Genomic DNA, 16,736 nt, shown 5'->3' with positions numbered 1-16,736 from the left:
ATGATTTATGGGAGACAAATGTTTGGCTGTCTGAGTGAGAAATAAGTATTATACACTTAATGTGATTACATCCTTCCTGTTTTTCCCACTCACATCCGATTGTGCTGGTTATAAAGTTAGATTGAGAAATGTAAAAATGTTGTATTTGGCATCTTTTGACTCCATTGATGATATGAATACAAAAAGACAGTGGATGCACCCTGCGGCATCAATATCATCTCTCTCTCTCTCTCTCTCTCTCTCTCTGATCAGTATAACAGACAGAATGTCTCTTTCAGCACCTCCTCTGTGTCTCATTCCTTTTTCCACTTGTGCCCTCACTCCCCAGATGACTCCATGTCCATGAGATATTTATGGGATATTTACATCTTACAAACTTCACTATTCCTTATATTTTCATTGGTTTTTTTTTTAACCCACTTTCAGTTGTCGTGCATAGTAGAAAAGTTAAAGAGGACTTCATCTGGAAAGATTAAAAGGCTAAGCATGGCATCAGAAGTAGGGCAGTGCTAATCAGGTTCAGTCCTTAGTGATATAGAGAATAAACACCGCTGCCTTAAACGCCATCTAGAGGAAGCGCCATTTTACTGCAGTTTCAACTGCTTCTTGAAGTAGAGCTGAGCTCAACATGAAGCCAGTTACCAAACAACATATTAATGGTGCCATGTGCACAGCCTCAATCGAGCATCTACATGCATAGTCTTGGTGTTTAAGAACGTGACTTGTAGGAAATGCACAATACTGGCCTTCATTTATCAAGGTAGATACAAACAAATGACTAATTCATGTAAAGCATGAGGCTTTAAATCAAATCATATATATGGCATGGATTACTAGCCTAATCATTCAATTAAAATGAAAGAAATGATGCTGTATAAAATGTTCTGCATGTACAAGCAAACATGCTGAGCTGACCCTAGGCTACAGGAGATTTAGTCCATGCCACATTTAGAAGGGAACAGATATTTAGAGACAGTTGGCGAGACACTTAATACAATTAAACATAGCAGTTTTTCTGTGTGAACTTAAAATGACGTTAAATGCGGCCCACTGTTTAGATAAGAACAGAACAACGCATTCACAGCTAGCGATCAACTTAGTTACAGATTCTTTTCCAATTCAGAGCCATTTTAGTAAGAAACAAAAAAACAGAACAGTGCTTTATCATTTTGAAACAATGGAAGCAACGCCGCCTGAGGTGACAAATGTGTCATATAACTTGGGTTTCAGCAATAAGATCCTAAACACTGCCTCCGCAGCACTGCTGAGTGGGCCGGCATTTTCATTCTGATGGCTCTGAAAGTTATTTAATGCAGCTTTGTTAGCTATTTAACCTTCAGATTAAATTAGAGACCTCATTAGACCTTGCATCTTCAGTCTCTGTTGATGTAATTCTACTGTAAGAATGAAATACGGGGAAACATGCAAATCAACAATGTCAACAACTGGCAAATCTATTAATCATGCTCATACTGCATGTGCACTGTTTGACCATTGGGAGTTATATAAGATCAATTTCTTTCACAAAGTAAAAGCCCCTTTACCAGGAATTGTCTGTGCTAGTCAAGGGACCGATTGCTCCAAAATACAAAGGCCACATGGGTTATATGGTTACACAACCACGCTATAACCAGTAAAAAGACCTCTTTATTATCTTTCGAACGACACCAACCGCATGATGCTGACACCTCAGGTGCTACTACAGAGTTCAGAGACTATTTATCCATCACATTTTTGGGAGAATTGATCTTTTTTCATACTTTATATTTAAGAGACAGTGAATTTACCATATTAAGTTTAGTTGTCTTTATTTGCTACATATATATTACTGCACAGTAAATTTCTTTCTTCACATAGCCCATCCTTTGGAAGTATATGTGAAGGGTCAGCCTTGTTCAAGGGCTGAATGGCGACAGCTTGGCGGTGCTGGGGCTTGAACACCCATACAACCCATAGCCTTAACCACTTGCGCTACCACCGGCCCCATTATACTTTGAATCTATATTAAACTTCTGTAGCAATTTTTTTTTAGCTTCATAGAGTCAAAAATGCACATTGCTTAGTGTGCATTTACAATTCAGGAATTAAAAAGAAGTCATCAGTCATCACTTATTACCCTTTACTAAAATTTTGTTAAAAATGTTCTGAGAATCTTATTAAAGCCATTTCTAAAGCCAGTATTGTGAATTTAATCGTGGCTGGAGTGTAGTGTTACACCCCTAAATTCCACACTAATCACATTCACACAGTCTGAGGAAGCGAAATGTAAAATTAACCCTAACCCTATCTCTCCTATTATGCAACAACAACCAACTAGGGAAAGAGGAGTCTAACTGGTGACAAGACATCTGAAGCCAACTACAGCATCTTTTCGAACATGCTGTGGAGGAAAGCCCTCTCTGCACTTTTCTGCATGCATGAGCTCACAGACAGCCAGGATTGACTAGTGTCAGTGTGATTGACAGGGGAGAGAGAGAGAGTATGCCATCCCTCACACCCAGAGAGAACAGCCAACTTTACTCTCTTGACTCCTGAACATGAATGATTGATGCATCATGGTATGCGAACTCTTGATCTCCTAGAGAGGGAATGTTTTTTCTCTTGACCTGTCATGTTATCACATGGCAGCTTCATCACACAGTATGAACAGATGTTGCTTTCCAAACCATATTTGACATGTTTATTTCTGAGCTAGAATGAAGCTTGCTGCAGTGAGTTGCTGTGTGGCAATTCTTCCAGCTATAGTATCTAAAGTACTAAGATATGTATACTTCTCGACGTTGTTATATGCAGTATTTATTGCGGTGTAACAGTAAAAAAAGCACATCTCTACTTGGGGCTCTGCAGTAATAAATCTTGGCATTTACACCCACTGCAATCAAGCTGATTTGTTAAGCCTCCCCAGAAGGGAGAAATCTCCTCATCTATGAAGATATACAAAAATTGCATAGATAACACAACAGGCCTGCTATTAAATGATGCAAAAGTAAGAGAGAGAGATACTAGTGTAATGCAAGGCACTGCATCTACTGTACTCTGTCACCTGAGCACAGGTTACAAACTCTCCCTATAACTCCTCTAGCCATAAAACAATAATAAAAGTCTGGGAGGTGGGAGCAAATCATCTCAACATGACAGCCTAAGATTCTACTATCCTAAGATTTTGATTGAGGAAGCTTTCATACCTTTTTGCCATGTCTGTATCACGGCAAAATTAATATTTTTGGTTTATTTGCTATTTAGTTTGGTTTGATACTGCACATAAAAAAAACTATAAGGGGCATGTAGAAGACAATGGTGGTAGAAAGAACGTACCTTTAAACAAACCTTTACCAAGCGGATGCAGAAATAAGATCACCTGAAAACAAAGAACATAAAGACAGTGCTAAATAAATGATTAGTCAATTATATTAATAACTAGTTTAAGCATTGTGTTATGTCAACTCCTTGGACCCCGTTTAGGTCAAATTGTCCCGGGAAATTACTGGGAAGCATGATTGCAATTAGTAGGTCACTTTTAAACAACAACAGAAGCACAAGAAACTAAAGATTATTGCAGTCACTGGCTATGAAATACAGCTAACAAAATGCATCTGCAAATGAAAACGATTTACTACAAACACAAAACACATGTAGTAAAAATATAAAACGGGTCATTTTGACCTGAACACCACACAACAAAACATGCTATTTTTTTGGGTCATTGGTCAGTCCTTTGTCACATGATTGCTTAGTTTAGCAGCTCTCACATACAAAAAAAAAGCAAAAGAAAAAGAATGCTGCGACCCAAATATATGACACGTCCTACAGTCTGAGTCTAATCGCTTTCTCACTGCATTCAACCCATGCTTGAGCTCACTTAGAAGCAGACTTGCTCAAACGCTCTCAGCCCAGCTGTTTTGGTCAGAGTGTGGGAACTGATGCTGTGTTCTCACCTGCTCAAACAATCCACACCAAGATTCAATACAAACGGAGTAAACACTGCACGTGTGAAAGCACCCTTAGTGTTCAGGTTTCGTGCATGCCAGATACTTTTGTGGGGAAGATTCAGAATACTCGAAACGGCTTCAGGCACAAAGCCATTCAGCCCTCATTAGCTTCTTTTGTCATCCGTGGAAAACAAGCTCACCCTGCTTTTCAAGTAGGCCCTCAGACATCCACATCCTGTTTTTATCACGAAAATACAAATGTAAATAGTTTGTACTGTAGATGAAATGAGCTACCAGAAGTGGGGAATTAGTCTAATGTGATTAGTAAGTGTGGGTTGTCTTGGATGATTAGACCCCCTACTATGGAATATAAAGGAACAAATCCCACTGAAGGACCAAAGCAAACACACACACACACACACACCATCACTCATTTCCAGCTGAGCTTTCAGTGAGGAATGTCCCCATGTTCAATCCAGTTAGCAATCTGAACACCTTGCACTCAATTTAATTATACAGAGCTTTTAAGGCCTGCGGTCTCTATCACTGATCGATACTCTGGGACAAATGAAACAATGTGACAACGCGTCAATGTAATCTACAGCAAGAAATGCCTAGCAAGAAAAACGCACTAAAAAGGAAGTTGGAGGATCTATGTACATAATTAAGTCAGTGAGTAAATGTGAAATAAACGTCAAGCAGTTTTGGAGTGGGGGAAAAAAAATCGCATTAATTCTTGTATTTAGTGTCAAAACCAACAGAAGCAAATCTCTAATCTCTAATCTACTTAGAACCCATGCATAATAAATCCATACACCACTGGTCACTCTATTTATTTCTTCTAAATGTAATGTAATTGTATTCCATTAGCAATAGTAATCCCCTGAAACGTGCTCTAAATATCACAATCGAGACTAAAAAAAAAACAACAGAAGAAAAAGAAAACACGTGCCACGTGGCTAAAACGATAGCTTCATGAAGGCAGAGAGATGAAGCACAACAAAAGCATTGAGGGCTTTATGTGGAGGAGGGTCTCCGAGGAGGGCAGGTGCCTGAAAATAGACCCATTATCTGCCTCCGCTGAGGCTGAGCACTAAAGACCTCCCCCACCCAACTATAATCCATCCATCCTCTACTTCAGCTCTACTTCTACTGTCTCTGAGAACGACAAAGCAAGCCAAGACTCTGCTTTATTATTAGAGATTAAGGCATATTCTTTGATTTCTTCTGTATACTTGGCTGACTGTATGGCTATACATTATACACAGAGTGAAATGCTGATGACACATTTAGTGTAAATATATAAAACTAAAAAAAAACACTAATTTATTTATTAATTTAATATTTATTTCATACTATTTCAAACATCTACTAGATATGTTTTATAGAGTATCTGAGACTGAGCTGAGCCATTATGCAATCCAGTCTATAAAAAAAGAAAGCTAAAGAAACAAACAAATCGAGATGACTGATATAATGCAGTGATATTATGTGTGAAATGGTTGGCCTCCTGGTGGTCCAGTGGCAGGATCCCGTGCTCTCATTGCCGCGGCCCGGGTTCGATTCCCGGACAGGGAGCTAACCCAGCCACTGAAGAGTTAACTCTCAGTGCCGGTCCCAAACCCGGATTAAATGGGAGGGTTGTGTCAGGAAGGGCATCCGGCGTAAAACCTGCGCCAAATCGAAACATGTGGACCAAATGAACAACAACAACGTTATGTGTAAAATCTCTGTGATAGCAGCTGCCCATTACGATTATAGCCAATGTGGATTATAACAACTTATCTTCTGCGACTAGTGTCCGTTAAAACAGTGCTAAAATACTGACATATGGATAAGACTATAAATCCTGAATTAGTGGAATGGGTTTCAACACATTAGACGTGCAAATGATCTTGCTTAGCTGTAAAAGAATAAGAGCAGTAAAGTGATTAATAATAAGAAGGATAATAATAAGCAACTTACTGCTGGATTTATAAGAAACCTAATCATTGCAATTAAACCTGTATAACAGGATGCAAATGGGTGAGCAAAAAACTGGTCTTACAGAAAACCGTTAAAAAAGGAGCTTTGTGCTTATTAAAACTGGGAGCGGTGTCTTATGTATCTGTGGTTAGTATGGAAAAAGGAGAACATGACAAGGCATGCTATTATGGGAAAATGTCCTGAAGTGTTTATTACCTCCTAAACCACAGCAATTTGCCAAAACAAAGACAAATAGACAATAGGATTAAAAAAGAGCAGCAAATTAAATATATATTTATAATTACTTTTAAGCATGGAGAGTTTTGTGTTTACTTGTACAGTAGTGTCAAGGTTTACTGTTCTGTCCTTATATCTAAAAATGATCTCTGTTGCTAAACATGTTGCCCGGAACATTGTTACAAGTCTGAAACCTTCTTCTATCCGGGGTTAAAAACGGGATTTAGAACGATATAACCTGTGGTTAAGGGTTAAGCGCAGTGTGAATAGCCCTAATGTTATAGAATGTCTGCAAAACAACTTATCACTCACATACACTTCCAGCTAGAAACAGTAAGTTAATCCGCTAGAGACGCCATCCATCAATGCAAAAGAAAGATCTCCTTACAGAAAGCTTGAGCATGTCAATCATTATACGCTTTTCTTTAAGTACCGACGTTTTTTTTTTAAAATCTGTTTATTATTAGGCTTAGATTATGTGAAGTGATCGCTGTAAATCTCTGTGAATGAGCTGTTGTTGCACAAACTACATAATGCAACAAGCGTATTCCAGCTGCACTACTGTCAGATTTTGCACAATTCCAGAAACTTAATTAACATCTTCTGACCAATCAGAAGATCCCAAATTCAACAGCGGTGTATTATAATGTATTACATGACGAATCGAAACTAAAATCGGAACTCGAATGTATTAAGAGATGAAATGAAGGCCAAAATAGTTTCAGTGTTCCTACTGAGCTACTCACTTTGAAGATCTGTGAATCGCATATGAATAACTCCGAGAGACTTGTTTCTGTGATGAGTCACATCATCCAGTCAGAAAAAAAAGACTTCCCACACAGACATACACACCCTGTGGCTAAGAAGAATGATCTTTCATCGACAGAGAAAACAGACGTGATTCTGCTTGGAGATGAAACGTTTGCTATTGGCATTAACAAAGCGGAGTCAGCAAAATAACCCACGCGTGTTTCAACGAGCCCGTCGTGTGAATGCTAAATGAGCGAGGGAGCATCACCAAATGAGGCTGCTCCATTCCTGAATGGCTAAATAAGTGAAATGTTTTCATCAGTAGAGTTCTTAATGCAAGATGTAAACACACCCAGCCACGCCTGCTGTATGACCTAGCTGCTCTGCACTCCAGGAAAGGCAACATGCAGCATCCCTTTGTCATAGAAGCAGAAGAAATCCAGCCTGCTGGCACACACACACACACACACACACACAAGCATGTACTTCAGCCCACAGGACTGTGCAAAACAGTAAAACATTACTAGATCTCTAATTGATAAATCATTATTCTAATTTCGGTTGATCATAAAAAAACATTTTTAGCTCACTTTATTATATTAATATAGTTAAATTGCAGGGGGCACAGTGCTTGGAGGTTAGCATATTTGCCTCCCAATGCTTACTCCACAAACAAATCTGGTCTTACAGAGAACCGTTTGTGATTAATAAAAGCAGTTCTGTGCTTATTAAAATTAAAAACATGACAGGGCATGCTGTTGTAGGAAAATACTCAAGAAATAGTTGGTATGCATAGTTACTGTTACAACAATACAGTAGATTGTTTTCCTATAATAACATGCCCTGATTATTTTTTTTACATTATTATTATTCGATCTAAAAAAAAAAAAAACCAAAGAGCTAGGGGGTGGAATGACGGCTTTACAGTTAGCATGTTTGCCTTGCACTTCTGAGGTTGGGGGCTCAATTACCTCGACCCTGCATGCAAGGAGTTTGTATTTTCTAAGGATCTTACATGTCTGATTGCCATCCCTAAATTGCTCATAGTGTGTGCATTCTATCCTGTGAAACGTTGGCGCCCTGTCTAGGGTGTCCCCCAGCCTGCCCCGAATCCCCAGGGATAGACTCTAGGTTCCCTGTGACCCTGAGCAGGATAAGCAGTTCAGAATATGGATGAGTAGAAATTGTATTAGAGGACAATTATATTCCATTTTTATTTTATTTTCTGCCAGCAGGACTCTCCCTGCACACCAGAATAAACTAAATATTGGGCAAAGCCACAAACAAGAATCAATGTGCCAGAAATGCAGCTATATAAAGCAGTGCCTGATGACTCAAAGCAACATGCACATGGCCAATATTTTTGTAACACCCATGGAAGTGGATGAATGGGGAAAAAAAATACAAGCACATTCTTGAGAAACGCAAGCTAAATGCTTAGAATGGATATACTGTGCTTTTAAATGGCCTATGCAACATTCACTTTGAGCATTAGCCTATACCATGCATGTGTAGGCTCAGAAACCTGTCCCACATCTCTTGCACTTTCCTGCATGCATTTACTAAAGAATTTAAACAGCAATATAAATGTAGTTCAGTGTGCAAAGCTATATGTGGCCATGTTGAAGCTTTTTTTTCCTTGATGCATTAATCCCTCTTTTCCTGGTCTCCTGGCTTGACCTGGAACAGGATTTTGGATTAGTTAGGTAAGAGGTTAGGGAGACACCACTAGGGAGCACAGTCAGGGTCATTCATCTGTTCTCATGCTGATACCAGACACTGACCTTTCCCAGATACTTTATATCTCTCTGCTTATTTAAAATAGTCTGCTGTTTCAATTTCCCCATAATCTCTAGTGATCAGGAGTCTAGGGGCCAGACTGATTTTAAAGCAACATCAAAATCCCCTTTTAAACCTCTGTATAGGAATTCTGAGGTTTTATGTAATCAGGTCCCATGTCTGAGTGTTTTACACAGCATTTCGATTATTTTTGTATTTTTCTTGGCCTCATGTTGCATGCCAGAGCCTTGATTTCTGGCACTTTTGCAGCTTGTATAGACAGGAAACGCTACAGGGGAAATTTCAGATCTGTACTTGTGCACATTAATGCCAGCCATGAATTATTTGATGCTTAAAAACAAAGCAATCCATATATAACCTTAGGGAAATGAAAAAAGAGATTATGTGATTCAGGCATAGATGTTCCAAATGGTTTCTTTAAATCCCATCAAGTGCTGAATTTGATTGACAACAATAATGATAACATTAGAGAAGTAGAAGAAGATGAAGAAGATGAAGAAGCAGAAGGTACCAACCCAATGATATTAAACCACAGGTGTAGTCAAATGGGTGTTTAAATAGTTTTATGAAGCACCTCTAATTCAACTCTCAGGCTGTTGAAGTGAGGGGGCCTTACTGGCTGGTGTTCTCCACATGCCTCTTCACTTGGATCCCAGCCAACCATTTCCAACCATAAAGTGCTCTAAAATCAGGAAAAAAATTAAAGGAGTAGGAGGAGTCTTCCGTTACCAAATGGTAGCTAAGTCTCTGTGGACTGGCTGGGATCATGAATATGCAAAAGGATAAGAGCAGAAAAACAAGAGCACCTGTTTTGTGTACGTTTTTCACTGTTGAAGGTCTTAAAAGACTGTGATTTCAGGTTAGATGTGTGAAGTATGAAGGTTCTGTTTTTCAGGTCCAGGCCATGCAAACCTGTGGCTTAGCCTGTGGTCCTGTGATCACAAGATTCAAATCCCATTCATGCCACAGTCATTCACGGCTGTGTTCTTTGAGTGAGAGGGAAGGTGTACTCTCCCAATCACAGTGACACTAACCAACCATGAGTGTATGTGTAAGTTTAAATGTGTAAATGTAAGTATGTGAGCTTGTGTATGCAGAAGAGGGCAGATCGAGCTTTTTCTTCTGTTATATAGCTATGTAGCTTTCCACCCTCCCTTGCGGGTAGCTGTTGTACGATGGGGAGAGTTGGTCGGTGGAACGAAAAAATAGGTGAGGAGTGGTTGGTGGGGCGCTGGGTGGGTTTGGAGGATGGGCGTTCATGCTTGAAATTCTATGTGGTCTATTCTATTGCTAAATCATGATCAGTTTATGATCATTGCAGCTCAGACACTTCTTAATGGTTTATTATGTGAGAAGTAGGAAATGTACATCATGCTAGATGATTGAGTAACCTAAATGATCATGAATAGGCAACACTATGAGCATTAAAAAAGAAGACATCCTGTAAGGTTTGACCAATGTTAATGATGCAAGGTTTAATTCATACAAAACCCATGACAGCTTTAACAGCTTTGTCTCTCCATGCCAACTCCCAAAACCCCAGAAAGAAAGGAAAGGGTGTGGAGAGACACAGCTGTACAAAACCATCATTCAGGAAGAACTCTACATTAAAAACCTGCCTAATTAGTCCACAGGGAGAGATACATGGGTGCCCGTGAGTCAGGATCACACACACTCTGGTTTGCCAGGCAGCCCGTGGGGAGTGGAACAGCGCTAAACAGGGCCATTCACATGCTAATGGAAGCACAGCCCGTGTGGTTACGGGTCTCAGAATATGACAATACGGATCCAGATCCAGCAGAGAGCAAAATCAAGTCTACTGGCCAGCTATTGGTCTCCCATTGCACAAGAACAGCAATTGAGAGAAGGAATATCCAGCGATGATGCAAAGCACAGAAAACATGATTAGAAAAATCCACAAAATCCACATCTGAGAGCTGTGTGTAAACCATCAGTTACTGTAAAGTAAGAAAAAATAATCTAGAAGAAATGTTGAATTAAGATTTGTTACATTGGAGTAAAGAACACAGCCATGGATTGTGTGGTTTAGCTTACAGAAAGCTTAAAGAAGTTCCCTGTAAATAATAAACCAAAACGTTCCGTGAACGATCAACAGAACAGCATTTTGGTGCCAGTTTGTTACACAATGGAGGCAACAGTGCCAGTGTGCATCTGCTTCCATCTCAATGTAGATTTCTTTGTGCAGATTTCGTGTGGTTTTAAGCAAACGGCACAGTCAAACAGTTGTTCTTCTGCAAGAGAATAATCAATGGCTCGCTGTCTTCAGCCTGCTTCGGTGAGCAAGTGAGCTTTTAGTCAGTACCACAGAAAACAGCAAGACCTCCTAACAGGATAAATTTAAGCGTGTTTTGGTTTCAGATTGCCTTACATATTAATGCGCCTGTCAGAAATCATTTCCCACTTGAATAGCTGGCCACAGCGGGTGATGCCAGGGCACTTATGCCAAACTGCTGTTGCTGGCAAGTCAAACACCAATCACGGACACATTCAAAGTGCTCCCTAGCTCCTAGTGATTGATATGGAAACTGAAAAATTGTGGCATAATTGCTGTGTCCAGACGAGCCGGCGAGGCTTCTGCCATTTGATGTAAAAGCTAGATTCAAAACCAAGCAGGTAGCAGTTTTCTCCCAATGGTGATGATGCAACACAACCAAAAGACTTAACCCTTTTGGAGGCAAAAGGGTTAACTCGTTAAGGCCGATCTGCTGTAGATTTGGCACATCTACCCTCTAACCAACCAAACCTGCTTTCACAGGAAGTCATTTTAAGCTCTGGTGTTTGTTTCGGAAAATACATATTCAGATACACATGAATAAAATGAATAATGAATAGATAACAGACCAGGCACTTAGTAATCTGTCAGGAATCTGGAACACGGTACAACGAAGGGCAATAAGGAAAAGTAATACAACCTCAACATCCCCTCCCCTCATCACTACCTCTTTTAGTGTCTCGGTTCCTCCACCCCGCCTCCACACACACACCCCAGTCCCCCTCATTCTTTTCCTTTGTCCTTCTATCAGAGATCATGTCCCTAGGCACCTCTGCATAGCTGATTTGATGGGTTCCTGTGGTAAAGATGCTCAGCTCTGAAGGTTAACACTTTAGACTCCAGTTCCTGGTGCCACCTTTCATCCATCACATGCCAAGAGATGTCACACTCAGGCAAACTGGAGTGGAATCTATTTTGCAAAGTTTATTTTAAGATATTCTTAAGTAACAGCATGCTTGTAAGGGTTGAACTGACAGAGCCAGTACCAGAGATGGACTTGGGTGGCAGTGAATACGGTTCTGCTTCGCAGTTCCTCCAGGATGTTTGCGATTTTATGAATGCAGTCTGCAATTTTTCAAAATGACCACAGATTTATTGCAGGTTTGGGCCGAGGCGCGTCATGTGACATCCTCACAGTGAGCATTCAGCCAAAGCCCTCTTAAATTCATGTTCCATGGTGTGAGTACAGTAATGATTGAAAGTAATTACATATGGATCTAGGTGGTAGTTTAAAGGAAGAATTCTGTGCTTGCAATTTTGGAATTTTAAGTAGTTTTCTGAAGAAAAAAAAGCATAAAAAATTTGTATTATAAAAAACATGTATTATGACACCTGGGACAGATTTTTCATTCATATTTGCTTGGGAAAAAAAGAAAAAATATATATAACCTTACTGACTGGTATATAACTATTTTTAGACATAATGCACATACTGCATGCCAAATCTCACCGCATAACCAAAATCTGAGACTTGGCAACCATGCTTACGCTTGCCCAGTGGGCTAACTAATGCACTTATGATTCATCCATCCCTGCAGTATTAACTCAGTACCAAACAAACCTGACACTATTTTTTCAAGCATGACAAGTATTATATAATACAAATCTTTCATCTGACATCACCGGTCATCATCACAGGAAAACAATCAGTGTGATGTTGCTCGACAGGCGAACTCCTTTTGTTTTAATGAGAATGTTTTAATGAGTTCGGCAAAAGGCATACATGCTGAGAGGGAACATGCAGCACAGGTTATTTTTGCCTTGGTTCTGCTGAGACGAGGATGCCTCCAGCTAGATATTAAACTGCTGAACCTTAATAACGTTCAGGGTTTTGTGTTACTCTGTAATACTGTATGTTCTCAGCTCCTGTATTGTCTTTCAGGTTGTATTAATAATCTTGAGACATGATATTCAGGTCCAGTGTATACATACAGTAGATATGTATATGAAATTACTCTGAAGCTGATGTTATGGTAACAGTAATAGAGGCCTGGATGTATGAATGGCATGAGCACAAGTATGAATGTGTGGATTACATCAATCATGGATCCAATCATTCACAAGTAACTGCACCCAGTGTGCTACAGACATTACAGACAAACATCGCCTCTATATCTGAATCTACAGGCACTACACTATTGCTAATGAGGGATTAAGATAACAGCTCCTTGGCCCCACACACCAATATGAAAATAAACCCAGATACAAGTCGAGATATTGGCGACTACAACAGACTGAGAGATAGTATGCCTCTTTTTTTCTATGTCTAAGTACAGCATTCATATACACAAACTCTCTCTGAGAACATTTTCTATAGGCCTGCTCTTTGGTGTGTAACCTTAACATGTGTAAGCAAATGTTTTTCTATAGGTTCAGTTTTTTGAGTAATAAAAAAATTTGCATTACTGCACACGCGTCATAATGGAGACTGAGAACATTGCATTTGCATATAGAGGAAATCCATAGTGCTTTAAATGTGTCAAACATTTCAATCCCTGTGTAAACATTACACTACGTTTCACTGTCTACAGCATCAGCATTAGCCCGACAGGGTTAGAAATCTCTGCATTCTCCAGAAAACCCACATGACTGAAGCAAATCTCACTGACAGTGGAAGAAAGAGAGAGAAGAAAAAAGAAATAGACAGAAAACGAGACAGGGAGACAGGTGGTGGCACTCGGGGGTTCAGAGAAGAGCACATTTGGTGACACAGTATACACAACAAGCAGTGAACAAGCCCCCAAAACGAACCATTTCTTCAGTCGAGGATACGGTTTTGAACTCTATTGTATATTACTCACGGCTACAGTTGTGTGCTGCAATAATACCGTAATCAGTTTATTACGCTGAACCTATTGTACCCCTGTCCATATGAATGAAGAATGGATGAGCGCACGAATGTCAAAACAGGATCAGTGTGTTGACAACACATGGAGCTTCCAGCATGGCCATTTCAGAGCAGCGTATCCAACCACCACACACACACACACCATAAATCTTGTAATGCTATCACTGTGGGGTATTTCCACTGAAATGTATTGCTGTAGATAAATAATACTACGCCTATGGCTCTTTTTGCTTTTTCAGCACTTTTTTCCATGGCAAGCCAAATGTCCCCACAATGTCAAAATTGTCCTGTATTTCTATCCTCATGGGAACAGCCGGCCCCCATAAAGAGCCAAATACACTGTGCGTCTCTCGCACTCATAAAATAAACATGTTTAGTACCCAAGCCCAAAACCACATCGACATCACTGACAGCCATTAATGCATACGCACCAGCCACCTGCTCCAAGCTCTTCTCGACGTCTCTGATTACCCGTCTCCAATATGTCCACAAGATATAAAATCAGCCTCGTAAAGCCAGGAGATGATGGCAGACCGGCATACACTGTGTATATGATAGTCAGAGGTTGGAATATATAAAAGGCTTAGCTGGAAAATGCAGCAGCCATTCATTAGGCAGCTACAACAGAGCCAGTGCTGGTGGGTGTGAGGCTTTGGGATGCTGTACAACAACATGCATCCTCTGCTCGGAAAGGGATGAAAGGAGGGAGGGGCGACACACACTGGGAGGGGTGGAGTGGAGTGGAGTGGAGGGAGGGAGGGAGGGAGGGAGCATGTTCGCTGCAAATCCTGAGGAGTCACATGGCAGTGTCTGAGCTCTCCATCATGAGAGAGGAAGAGAAGGAGAGGCAGCATGGAATCACAGTGCTAATGAGTACAGTGTGCAGTGGTGGGGGGTTTCATCACAGCTGCAGTTCCATGGTAAAGACACAGATATAGCTGGAAACTCCTGCAGGACCGTCCACTGCACCAAATAGCAGCAATGCATATCTGGATTAACCCCCGGAATCATATAAGGTTTCTGCAGATATAAAGAAAAAAAAAAACAGACAGGAAGAGATTTCCATGTGGAGAGAGTCATTTAGACTGACTAACTAGAGCCCTTAAAGGAAAAGTGCAACTTCAACACATGAAATATGTTTCCACTGAAATATCTGTGATAATATGTGTGTTTAGAGATTCTGGTGTTAATCCGTTGGTTGGTAGAGTATTGTGAGACATTATCGGTTGTGCTGTGCTGACGTTATGGAATGATGTCGGACATTATAGGGGGGTGTTCAGGGATCATGAACTTCTTTTCTCCATCACAATTTTCAGCGACGCTCCTTGTCATGTTAATGAGAAATTCAGATGAAGCAGAAGTACCAATATAAGCAAGTAGTCCAACACATATATAAATCTAAAACAGGAAACTGTTGATTGAAAAAAAAATTAAAATAAATCAACGTGTCCATGGAAAAAAATTCATGGGTCTGAATTTCATTGTAAAATAAATCCTTGATGTTACTGAAAAGCACACGTTATTTATATAAAAAAATATATATATATGATGGATTAATATGATAAAAATGGATATGATACAAATAGATTTTTCTCTTTAAAACATTTCTAATGTGTGTCCTGCAGACACTGAATTTGCACTGGGTTCAAAAATTGTTAAATTTTAAATTAAAACCGAGTTTAGCCAATTAATTTAATTTAATTTAATTACACAACAAAGGAGTTTACTCACCATCCGTTTCAACTTGCTATCTTGTTACTAGGCCACTGGTTATACCTACAAAATATACTAGTTATAGTAATGTTAGTAAGCCAACTGGTTAATAGATGTAATTGCATATCTGTGCTCACTGGTTTTGAGAAGATGGACATATACAGTATATACGTATACATACATATGTTTTCATTGCCATAAACAAAAATGTTTGGTGTACAGTAGTGTTAAACTTTTTCTTAGTCCAATCTTGTCTAATGTCTAATTTCATTTACACAATTTAGCCCTAGTTAGCTTAGCCTCTACACTATCGCAGACCTGGCTACTGATGTTAACTAATATTGCTAGCTAACTTAATATTGCTGGCTACTAGTTTTTAAGCATACATATAATATTACTACTACTATTACTACTACTACTACTACTAATAATAATAATTCAATAATTAGCCAAATTTGAGTAAACTCGGTTACTGCTTTTAATGACACAATATAGTGTAGTGTTTAGTGTAACGTATTAGCAGAATGTTAGCTACACTGCTAGTGAACGTGTTCACCGAACTTCCTGAAGCTTTCCCTCGTGAGCAAAGATACACGCTCCAGACAACTGCAGAGGTAACTCTAATCATACTAACAAGTCTGCAAGATAATACAGTATTTGCATTGCTCTGTGCTCCTGTAGCTGATCACCTTAGCTAAGGTTACTAAACTACTTTAGCGTCTAAATCAGTGCTTTATGCTAAACAGCGTGTCATCAGTGACGTCATGCGATGTGTCGTTCGCGAATGAGTCGACTCCTTGTTCGACTCTTCTAAGTGAACTCTGGGAACCGTAGCGTTCTTATTGTGCAATAATCACCTGTGCGATTCACTCATTCCGTTTAATCACACAGAATCTAGGCGACTCGGTTGTTTGTCACATCATAACGATTTATAACCAGTTTTGTTTGCCGTGTGTTTTTGTCTGAACTCTGCAGCATGTATTGTAGTGGACCTTTGCATGATATCTTCTAAAACTTTTTTTTTTTTTTTTTGCCAAAACAACAGGTGCATTAATACTCAATGCAATTAGGGTTTTATCTAGATCTTTAATATAATCTTATTAATCCAAAAGGTAGAGTCAAGTTAAGTAATTTAACTGACTCTCATACGGTAGATTTTTAAAAAACTATATGGCTATTGTGATTCGCAGAAGCTCCACTA

At 39.6% G+C, this 16,736-nt stretch overlaps 1 protein-coding gene across 1 annotated transcript in view; it reads right to left on the bottom strand.

Moving 5' to 3' along the window:
• Positions 1-14,442, bottom strand: part of plekha6 (pleckstrin homology domain containing, family A member 6) — a 94,934-nt gene extending 80,492 nt beyond the window's left edge. The window contains exon 1 of the mRNA XM_058373853.1: positions 14,254-14,442. The gene's annotated coding sequence lies outside the window, so the exon portion shown is untranslated. The remainder of the gene's footprint in view (positions 1-14,253) is intronic.
• Positions 14,443-16,736: the final 2,294 nt, after the last annotated feature.

The sequence above is a fragment of the Hemibagrus wyckioides genome, linkage group LG21 (genome assembly GCF_019097595.1).
Source record: "Hemibagrus wyckioides isolate EC202008001 linkage group LG21, SWU_Hwy_1.0, whole genome shotgun sequence".
Taxonomy (NCBI): domain Eukaryota; kingdom Metazoa; phylum Chordata; class Actinopteri; order Siluriformes; family Bagridae; genus Hemibagrus; species Hemibagrus wyckioides.
This window is presented reverse-complemented; position numbering and strand designations above follow the sequence as displayed.